General features: G+C 33.0%; 1 long non-coding RNA gene across 1 annotated transcript; it reads left to right on the top strand.

Moving 5' to 3' along the window:
- Positions 1-3,065: 3,065 nt before the first annotated feature.
- On the top strand, positions 3,066-11,781 carry LOC142324660 (uncharacterized). The gene is made up of 3 exons (XR_012756351.1): positions 3,066-3,218; positions 3,803-3,911; positions 10,859-11,781. It is a non-coding gene; the product is annotated as an uncharacterized LOC142324660 (long non-coding RNA).
- The last annotated feature ends 415 nt before the right edge of the window (positions 11,782-12,196 follow it).

Raw genomic sequence — 12,196 nt, 5'->3', positions numbered from 1 at the left:
TCCAAGATTCCCTTTCTAGTGGTAGTCTTTTCATTTCGGTATACCCTCTACGTCCTACATCCCTAAGAGTTTGTTTTACATATTCCAAACGTTGCCTGCCTACACATTTTTTTCCTTCTACCTGCCCTTCCAATATTAAAGCAACTATTCCAGGATGCCTTAATATGTGACCTCTATTCTTTTAACTATATATTTCCAAATGTTTCTTTCTTCATCGGTTTGCTGCTACATTTCTTCATTTGTCACTTTATCCACCCAACTGATTTTTAACATTCTCCTATAGTGCAAACTAGCGAAAGATGAGTGGATTAAAGAGAAGTGTTTATAAGTGGAAATAGAAATGAACATTGGTAAAATAGATGGAGCATACAGGAAAGTTAAGGAAAATTTTGGAGTACATAAATTAAAATCTAATAATGTATTAAACAAAGATGGTACACCGATTTTTAATACGAAAGGTAAAGTAGATAGGTGGGTGGAATATATTGAAGAATTATACGGAGGAAATGAATTAGAAAATGGTGTTATAGAGGAAGAAGAGGAAGTTGAAGAGGATGAAATGATAGAAACAATACTGAGATCTGAATTTAAGAGGGCATTAAAAGATTTGAATGGTAGAAAGGCTCCTGGAATAGACGGAATACCTGTAGAATTACTGCGCAGTGCAACAAACTGGTGTGTGATATTTTTGAAAAACTGGAAGTTCCGTCAGACTTCAAAAATGAATGCCATGGATGAAGTCCTACACAAGAACTATCGCATGAAAATAAACAAGAATGAAACAAAAGTAATGAAATGTAGTAGAAATAACAAAGATGGGCTGAATGTGAAAATAGGAGGAGAAAAGATTATGGAGGTAGAAGAATTTTGTTATTTGGGAAGTAGAATTACTAAAGATGGACGAAGCAGGAGCGATATAAAATGCCGAATAGCACAAGCGAAATGAGTCTTCAGTCAGAAATATACTTTGTTTAGACGAAAATTATCTTAAACGTCAGGAATACATTTTTGAAAGTATATGTTTGGAGCGTCGCTTTATATGGAAGTGAAACTTGGACGATCGGAGTATCTGAGAAGAAAAGATTAGAAGCTTTTGAAATGCGGTGCTATAGGAGAATGTTAAAAATCAGACGGGTGGATAAAGTGACAAATGAAGAGGTGTTGCGGCAAATCCATGAAGAAAGAAGCATTTGGAAAAATATAGTTAAACGAAGAGACAGACTTATAGGCTTCATATTAAGGCATCCTGGAATAGTCGCTTTAATATTGGAAGGACAGATAGAAGGAAAAAATTGTATAGGCAAGCCACGTTTCGAATATGTAAAACAAATTGTTAGAGATGTAGGATGTAGAGGGTATACCGAAATGAAACGACTAGCACTAGAAAGGGAATCTTGGAGAGCTGCATCAAACCAGTCAAATGACTGAAGACAAAAAAAAATCATTTTTCTTAGTGATGTATATTTAATTTAGATATGAGTCATTCATAATTATAATTTTAAAATATTTAGTTATGCTGTTCGTCAAATTACAATTCTTTTTTTAACTTGAACTGTTTGTTTCTTCAGAATGAGTTCAATAAATGAAATTACAATCACCATAATCTGTATGATGATTACTTTAACCAATAATCTTCAGGTTCAAAAAATTTGTTATAATGTCATTAACCTTTTTCTTTTTAGTGTTCGGTAACTACCGTTTAGATAATACTTCAGAGGATGATATGTATGAGTGTAAATGAAGTGTAGTCTTGTATATTCTAAGTTCGACCATTCCTGAGATGTGTGGTTAGTTGAGACCCAACCACCAAAGAACACCTGTACCCACGATCTAGTATTCAAATCCGTGTAAAAATAATTGGTTTTACTAGGAGTTGAATGCTGGAACCTTCGTTTTCCAAATCAGCTGATTTGGGAAGACCACTAGACCAATTCGCTGGGTTGCAATCTTTAACCTACCTACCAGCTAAGCTGCACTATTGTAAAAATTGAAGGTAGTCAAACATGATGCTACCCATAATCCCCCTTGTGCATTATTAGGTACAAATAATGCACAGCGGGTTACAGTTTCAGTTACAAATGAATATTTATACCTGAAAATGTAACAAAAATAGGTAATAAAAAAATGTGTTTATAAGAATTCTTTATTAAAATATATTTATTTTCATATTATTTCCTTTAAATGGAAAAAACAATCACTTTTTTTGTTACTATTCTGTCTCTTATTTGGCTTTTCATAACCTGTTTTTGTAGCTGAAAGAAAATCTGAAGAGATTGTGTTTTTTTGTCTTCAGTCATTTGACTGGTTTGATGCAGTTCTCCAAGATTCCCTATCTAGTGCTAGTCGTTTGATTTCGGTATATCCCCTACATCCCTAACAATTTGTTTTATATATTCCAAACGTGGTCTGCCTACACAATTTTTTCCTTTTACTTGTCCTTCTTTTAAGTGTGGAAAATTTAACTATTTGTTACAATGATTACAATTTTCCATTCATTGCTTAAGTACAGTAAATGCATTTCTGCCAAATCTTCATTTTTATACGCGACTTAAATTTCTAAACCATTTTCCCCAAACACAAATTCCTGATGTTATATGTTATTAGATCTGATATAAATAATGGGTGGATAAAGTGACAAATGTAGTGGTGTTGCGGCAAATAGATGAATAAAGAAGCATTTGGAAAAATATAGTTAAGAAGAGAGACCACATATTAGGCATCCTGGAATAGTCGCTTTAATATTGGAAGGACATGCTGAAGCAAAAAATTTTGCATCCAGGCCAGGCCAGGATTGGAATATGTAAAACAAATTGTTAGGTGGTATACCGAAATGAAACGACTAGCACTACATAGGGAATCTTGGAGAGCTGCATCAAACCAGTCGACTGAAGACAAAAAAAAAAGAAAGTTATTTATACTTCTCAAAAATATACTTCCCTTTGCTACGTATCTAAAATAGGTTACTTAGTCCGAATTTTAGTCGACTCATAAAATCTAATCGATCTTCAACGAATTACGATTATTTAATATCGACTATGAAATAATATTTATTTAGTCGCGTTCAATGGCGTACTTTGAGAACAATTTTTTTTATGTTATAATTTTTTGTTTAGCGGACTGAAATTTTGATAAGAATTGATTGTTAATGAATTAAGTGAAATAAAGGGACATGTTTAAGAGAATGGGGAGAGATACGATTGAAGGTGAAGAATGGAGAGGTATGTTTAAAATAAAAATTGTTATACTTTTTTTTATAAAAAAACTCTAATTTTTATGAAGTAAACGCTATTAATGGATGATTTTTATAAAATAAGTCAGTGGATGTAAATGAATTTTTAAATCGTTATTAATGAATTTCCAGTGTGTTAATTATTTTATGTGAGTACTTTTAGGTTAGGTTATGATATGTGGGCTAGTCTGATAAATGTTTATTGCCTTTACACTTAGCTACCGTTAGTATGACTGTCAGTCCTTAAAACGTATCCTTTTCCTATATCTTTTCCATTGTGGTGATAATGAGCTGGTTATTGTCTTTTCTGTTCCTGATTTTCTCCAGTTGCAGATCTAACTAAAGGTTTATGTTGTATTTTGACTCTTGTATTACTACGGCAAAATAAATAAAATTTATTTTATTGCTAAAGGATTCTGGCTATCAGAATATTCAAACAAAGATGTAATAAAAATGTTAGGTAAATCAGTCTATTAGTTATTGAATTTATTGGATAAAGGTAGATGAAATCAATTTTATCTCATCCTGTTTTATATTTTATGAGTAAAAGTTTTTTTTCTTTGTACTTTTTAGAGAATGATTCAAAGAAACATAAGAAGCGCAGTAAACACAAAAAACACAAGAAGAAAAAAGTGATGCTGAAGAAGCTGGCACATCTGATGCAGTTAAAGTAGCCGATGAAGTAAGCAATTTAAATAAAACGATGTGTATTGTTTTAATGTTTAAATTATATGTCATGTCATTGCATGTCATTTTATTTTAGTAAAAATAGAAAACTGTAGTGAAGTAATGAAAGTTAGAGTTACTTACACTTGACTTGTTTTTCTCAGGAAGAAAAAATATATGATTCATCCCATTCTGCTTCATCCGTCTTTAGTAATTCTACTTCCCAAATAACAAAATTCTTCTACCTCCATAATCTTTTCTTCTCCTATTATCAGATTCAGTGGTCCATCTTTGTTATTTCTACTACATTTCATTACTTTCATTTCGTTCTTATTTATTTTATTGCATAGAACATCATCCATGCCATTTATTGTTTCTTCTAAATCCTTTTTACTCTTGGCTAGAATTACTATATCATGAGCAAATCGTAGCATCCTTATCTTTTCACCTTGAACTGTTACTCCAAATCTAAATTGTTCTTTAACATCATTAACTGATAAACAGGGATAGGGAACATCCTTGTCGGACTCCCTTTCTTATTACGGCTTCTTTCTTACGTTCTTCAATTATTACTGTTCCTGTAAATGTTAGCAATTGTTCTTCTATTTCTTATAACATTTTTAAAATGTTGAACATTTTATTCCAGTCTACATAACCGAATGCCATTTCTAGATCTGTAAGCACAAAGTATGTTAGTTTGTTTTTTCTTTAATCTCCCTTCTACTATTAATCTGAGCGCTGAAATTGCTTCCCTTGTCCCTATACTTTTCCTGAAAACATATCGGTCTTCTAACACTTCTTCCACTGTCTTCTGTACCTTCCACTCTCTTCTGAATTCTGTACAGAATTCTGGTTAAGATTTTTGATGCATGACTAGTTAAGCTAATTGTTCTGTATTCTGCACATGTTTTTGCTCCTGCTATCTTTGGTATCATGACTATAACACTCTTTTTGAAGGCTGATGAAACTTCCCCTTTTTCGTAAATATTACACACCAGTTTGTATAATCTATTTATTGCTTCTTCATCTGCACTGCACAGTAATTCTACAGGTATTCCATCTATTTCAGGAGCCTTTCTGACATTCAAATCTTTTAATGCTCTCTTAAATTCAGATCTCGGTATTGTTTCTCCCATTTCATCCTCCTCAACTTCTTCTTCCTCTATAACATTTTCTAATTCATTTCCTCCGTATAACTCTTCAATATATTCCACCCACCTATCGAATTTTCCTTTCGTATTATATATCGGTATACCATCTTTGTTTAACACATTATTACTTTTTAATTTTCCTGTATGCTCCGTCTATTTTACCAATGTTCATTTCTCTTTCCACTTCTGAGCACTTTTCTTTAATCCACTCTTCTTTTGCTATTTGGCACAGTTCCTTTTACTTTCTTCACCGCTAGCATTCTTATATTTTCTACGTTCATCCATCAGCTGCAATATATCGTCTGAAACCCAAGGGTTTTTACCAGTTCTCTTTGTTCCGCCTAAGTTTGCTTCTGCTGATTTAAGAATTTCCCGTTTAACATTCTCCCATTCTTCTTCTACATTTTCTACCTTATATTTTTTACTCAGACCTCTTGCGATGTCCTCCTCAAAAATCTTCTTATCTTGTCTTCCTCAAGCTTTTCTAAATTCCACCCATCCATTTGACATCATTTCTTCAGGTTTTTAAACCCTGTTTCTTTTCTTCTCAGATACTCTGATCGTCCAAGTCTCACTTCCATATAAAGCTACGTTCCAAACACATACTTTCAAAAATGTTTTCCTGACGTTTAAATCATTTTTCATGTAAACAAATTATATTTCTGATTGAAGGCTCATTTCACCTGTGCTATTTAGCATTTTATATCGCTCCTGCTTCGTCCATCTTTAGTAATTCTACTTCCCAAATAACAAAATGCATCTACCTCCATAATCTTTTCTCTTCCTATTTTCACATTTACTGGTCAATCTTCATTATTTCTACTGCATTTCATTACTTTTGTTTTGTTCTTGTTTATTTTCTTGCGTAGGACTTCATCCATGCTGTTTATTGTTTATCCTAAATCGTTTTTACTTCGGCTAGAATTACTATATCATCAGCAAATTGTAGCATCTTTATCTTTTCACCTTGTACTGTTACTCCAAATCTAAATTGTTCTTTAACATCATTAACTGCTATTTCCATGTAAAGATTCTTATTTCGGCTTCTTTCTTATTTATGTTCTTTGATTATTACTGTATATTTAATTATACTATTTCAGTACTACAGTATTAATTTTACCTTTTTATTACAACAAAACAGAAGAGGAATAAGAATCCTAATGAAATTAATCGGAAAGTTTTAAATTAAATCTAATCCTGAAAACCAATTACAGTAGAATCTGTTTTAATAAAAGTTGGTCAAATTTAAAACAATAAATCCACATATATTTAAGATAAAAAATACATCGATTGAATTTTTTTTCATAAAATAAAATTTTAACATAATTCAGGATTATTACGCAAAAAGCTTTGTATTACATTTGGTTCACAATATCACAACACATGTGCTCAATGTGAGCTCCCTCTATCATGCGATACGCATTGAATCTGCAGTCCAATTCCTATAATACAGGTTGTAACATTGATCGATCCACTAATACAATGGCCTTTCTGATGCGAACTGTAAAGATCCTGGTTGGTAGCTGATACATGTGTTGTTTGATAAAACCACAGAGAAAAATTCAGGGTGGAAAGTCTGGGGAATATGGAGGTTAATGCAAACATTCACTATTGTCATGGGCAGCATGCCCAATCTATCTCTTTGGTAGTTGCACTATTCAACAAACCTAATCCATCATTTTGGTGGTTTCCTTTAAAGTTCATAATCATCCACTGTTGGTTAGGGGATGTCTAATCTCTGCTGGTTGTGGTGGTGATTTCTGTGGACTTCATATGAAACTCTCTCACACATTCCATATTTGCCTTGCTTATTGGTGGACAGCTGGCTGACTTTTGCTTACAGATGCATCCCCTTGTTTTAAAGTCTGAATACCACTTACTGACACCTGGGCCCATTGAGTGCTTCTTTACCAAAGTTCCTTACAAAATTACAATGCACAGTGATAAAAGACTGACAGACGTGAAAATTGAGAACATAAAAAGTCTTCCCTGGCAGCTATTTTTTCTCCCATCGCCCTAGTGACGAAATCAATAACTATATGACAGCTGTACCATCCACTGAAAACTTTTGAGTTTTCTTTCCGTTGATGCTGCTTTTATATATCTGAGTGTTATTAAATGTGAGTCAAGTTTGTAATCAGAAAGATCACCTGTATAATAAAAAATCTCATTTAATTATTATCAACATCCTGACCCCTGTAGGGGAAGTAAGCAACTGGCGAGTGTTTAGTAAGCTGAGTAAGCACCCGGTGGACCTCTAGTCACCTGGGTTGCTATTCTACCTATACATCTACAACTGCTTCAGATCCCCTCAACCATCCTCCACAGGGCTAAAGATTGTAAGGAAGCCAGCAACTATGTTCCATTCCCTTACGGTTTTCTAATTAACTTGTAGATCAAAATCAGAACTGATCCTCACAAGCTCTCTAGCTACTTTGGTACATTCAGCATCTTAACCTGGCACAGAAATATAAGACATGGCGCACATCATCAGTGGGCCTACACTCAGGAACAAGCTTGAATCAATCAAACCAAATCTGGCCAACATATCTTAAAAAGCACCATGTCCATAAAGAAACTATAATATATCAACTGGGGGAAATCCACCTACCTACCTACCTGCTTAGTTCTCACATAACGGAAAATATCATGTGTTTAACAGCCATCAAATGATTCAGTCCAGCTGACCTGCTATAAATGGAAACCATGATCATCTATTTCTTTTATGTGCCCAGAAGTAAGTTGGTCTATCTTCTTGGTATAATTATGTAATTGGCACTGGGTTGCAAGAATATCAATGGACTTAATACCAGAAATAACAAGGACTGTTTCTCGAGAGACAGTCCTCTAGGCACCAATCACAGACAAAAATAGGACTCTTAAAATACTCAAAAATAGGACTGGGCTCTTAACAAACTATTCCTGTAACATGTGTAGCTCACTTGATCAGCACAGACAGGTACAGCATACAGTATTATAGCTTCGTATACACTAGCTTGTATAGAATGCTGTTTACCACAACTCAAAATACCATAAGTCTGTATTATAGTGTTTTCATCCTTCGGTACTTGTTTCCCCACAAAGTTAGAACAATCATTAGCTGACCCTTCTTTCTCCTTCTAGCAAGAATCAAGAACCAAATTTTCTATTGTGTAATTCTTATCCACTAAAAAAGATTTTCCGTCCATTTTCTTAGGATATCATCATCTCTTACTCGATCTAAGATATTAGACAATTTCTTTGAAAACTCCTCCATAGAGCTAATTCTACTTTTAAATTATAAGGAAGACTTTGGATCCATTTGTGAAACAACTTGCAACAAAAAGTTGAAAATCCTCTTCTTTGTATTATTTGATATCCAAAAAGTTTGATATTCCATAAAATAGGATTTAAGAGCTTGGTGATCATTGTACCTTTACCAACTTTTCTAAAATAGCAGTATCTGCCTTTCCATCTGTTAGAATGTACTGAATGTTGTGACTGGTGGAAGTCCAGTCCAATTGTGAGTGGGGTATAGAATACTATCTCTACAAGAAGGTACTTTTAAGCATTCTTTTTAGTGGGTTTATTTTATCACATTTCTCCTGAGTAGATCATTACCACCTTCTATTTTTACTTACCCTTAATCCCTTATTTCTTGGATTATTCTTTTGGCTAGGTGAATTTGTCAACTCATTTTATTAATTTACTGGAAAACACAGAATGAGAGAGATAATATAATTTGGTGATAATCATGATAAAAATAATTCATTTAAATTATTTCTTCCTCTTGATAAAATTATTAGTCACATTTATCCATAGCTATTATCAGTTTCTGTCTTTCAGAAATACAAGCATTTATGTTGAAACCAAATATTCATTGCATTTAATCATAACAACCTCTTGAAATCATTAAATTTGACTAGAAATTTGTTTGTCTTAGGGTATAGTTAAATTTATGTTCTTAGATTACACTGATACCATTTCTTAAATTGCATTTTTGCGTACATTACAAATCAGTAAATACAATTTTTCTATCACCCTTAGTTTTAAATAAATTACGGTTTAAAAAAATTAAAGGAAAATATAATTAAAATCTGTAAAATTTATAATTTTGCATGGCCATACGTGTGTTAGAATGATTTTGCTGATGCTTTTCTTTTTGTAAATAGCCTCAGACACATCCCGAATTAATGTCCAACAGTAATCGGCTACCATGTTAGTATTCCATTTCCCTTTATAGCGGTTTTCCATCACTGAAATTCTTGGTAGAAACGTTCAACATGTTCGTCACTTACGTCTCCAAGGGTGTCTGGGAAAAGATTCAGATGTGAGCGGAGAAAATGTATTTTCAAAGACATATTACATCCTATAGTTCTGTATGAAGTAAAATGCTGATTAAAATATCGTGGTAATTGTCGGATTTTTGTTTGCCGAGAAAACTTTTGCAAACGTCTTTAAATAAAGCCCAAGTTGTACTTTCTACATATTTAATATTGAGTTAAATACACCATCTTTGACCAGCTCTTTTAATTGAGGACCAATAAATATTCCATCTTTAATTTTTCCTTCACTTACATTCAGAAATTTCTGCCTGATATACAAAAATTCGGGGCTATCCTTCCTTCATTGCTTTTACAAAATTTTTTATTAGTCCTAGCTTGATATGGAGAGGGGATGAAAATATTTTTTTGGGTTTTTTTGGGCTCATGAATAATATTTTTCCCATTTGGATTTAAGTTGTCTCTTTTCTTCCACTCTTTGGTAGCTAATGTTTATTCCTGTCCCATTCTCAAAGAAAACACATGTACTTAGTATAGGCTAACTGCATGCTTATGAAGTTATAGCCACAGTTATAGCTGTTAAAGCCACATTATAGCTGGTCACATTACATGGTGACCAAATCACCCTGTAATGTTCCAGCTATGTTTTTTATAATTTATTTTTTCAAGAACGTCTTTCATTACATCATGTCACTTTCAAATTAATACTATAAGCGATTGGTTTTGAAGGATATTTGTTACCGTTGTGTAGTAGAACCACTTTTAAACTATACTGGACGAATCTATGAAAAGACCCAGACCTAAGGTTTATGAACTTCCTAAGTGCAACATAAGCTCATCAATATTTGTGCAATAAACCAAATTATTTTCATCAATAAAGTACTGAGAAAGTTTTCTCTTTTGTCGGCTTCAGAAGCCTGAAATTTTTGTATTTTTTTAAAGTAAATTCCAACCTTGCAGTCTTGATCCCAACAGTTCAGCTTCCTTATTTTTTGTAAATATTTTTTCTGTTAATTTATCTAATTGTTTAAAAAATATAAATTTTAACAATATAATTAAAGTTTTGAAGCCAAATAAGAATAAAATTTCTCAGATACCAGAAGATACACTCCTCCAGAGTGTATCTTCTGGTATCATATTCGATAACCTCAGTAACTTCCTGTTCCTGGCAAGGGAAAAATTTATCAATCTGTCATGTTATATGCTCCTCCATGAGGATGGGCAGACAGCTAAAGTCCCTCGTGGCTATCTGATACGCCCCCCCCCCCCGGGTTGGTTCTTGTCTAAGTTCTGGCACAACTCACACCACTTTTCTCCTTTTGCACATTTTATTTTGTAATACAACAGTCTTCTGCTTGCCAGGTAAGCTTGTTCAGCTACCTCGTACGCAATCCTGCCGATCGGCCGTAGCCTTTGTTTTATATGCCTATCCTGAAAAACCCATCTGAGCTCGGCAGTTTTATTAGACCACGTGTAACCTTGCCTGAAATTCCCGTCCCATGGTGGTATCTTTGACATTTCGCTACCAATTAATGTCTGTGATATTTCAGGCAATGATTGGTGTTCGTCAGCAGTCTTACTTGTAACATTCGCCACAATTACATCAATCTGCCGCTGCGCCAACCTCAAGAGAGATGTTTGTCCAACTGTAAAGAACGCCGGATCGTCAATTGTCAGTAAAGATGCAAAATTGCCACTCATGGTCTCACCGCTCAAGACCCTCCACAACTACCTGATGTAAATTAGTCATAAGAAAGTCCACTAGCTCCAGGATTATTATTAGAAATTCTAAAATCTGTAATCAGCCTATACATTTGATTGTGTTATTACCCATTTTAGATTAATATTTTATTTTTTGTACATCTGTTAATGAAATTTTGTACTACCACACTACTACTGTATCAATCTCAATGGCTTTGCGGTAATTCCTGTCAGGCTTGGCCTTTATCACATGTTACAAAAATTCATCTCTCCTTATCAGTAACTAAAACTGGGTCCTTTTTCTGTAGTTACTTGTGAAAAATAAATAAATAACTCTATTTTAATTCTTATTCTTTTATACTTATTAAAGTATATTTATATTATTTATGACAATATTGACTTCCTTAGGCAGTTTTTATGTGATTAAATGTCACTTATTTTCAATGTATCTCTTTTAAACGGTCTTCTGTATGTAAACTAATAATATGAAAACAATCCCGGGACAAATAATTATAAATTGTGAAATTTTCAGTGAAATTGAATGATTAGCTTTTCAGTTATTAGGGCATACACAAAACAAAGATTGTCTTTTTTATTTATATAGATACAGGTTTGTTGAAAACTGTTTTGATTACATGGTAAAGGCTCCAAATGAACATTCTGTTGTGGTAAAGCTGAATCATGTAAGTCATTTCTTATGTTTTACTATTTTATACTTTGTAATTAAACAGTTTTAATTTATAAACTTGTATTATTTAATATTTTGTGTTAATGAACTTGTTAAGTTTTAATATCATGTTTTCTTCTTTTTCAAAATATTGTAATGGTAGCTTGTTGTTGTAGTTACATTTCACGGCACTAGGGTTAACCAGACATGTTCACTTTTTTTGTTACTCGTTGTGTGGACAGACACGTTGCAAGATGTTATGTAGTGGGACGGTAACATACAATGCATTTAGCAATTCAATCATTCATTTACGTTAATTCGATTCAATATACTTCAAATACTCAAAACATTTGATGTATTATTAATATTCAATGTGTTATTACTAAACTGAAATCAAACTACAACAAACAAGACTACCAGATATATCTAATCAAAAATGTATTCTACAAATCAATAAATACTACATAAACTCAATATGGATTCGTCTACTATTCAATATTCAACCTAATTCACACATAAC

This window comes from Lycorma delicatula, chromosome 1, assembly GCF_047948215.1.
Source record: "Lycorma delicatula isolate Av1 chromosome 1, ASM4794821v1, whole genome shotgun sequence".
Lineage (NCBI taxonomy): Eukaryota > Metazoa > Arthropoda > Insecta > Hemiptera > Fulgoridae > Lycorma > Lycorma delicatula.
Note: the sequence above shows the minus strand (reverse complement) of the source record. Positions and strands in the feature narration are given on the sequence as shown.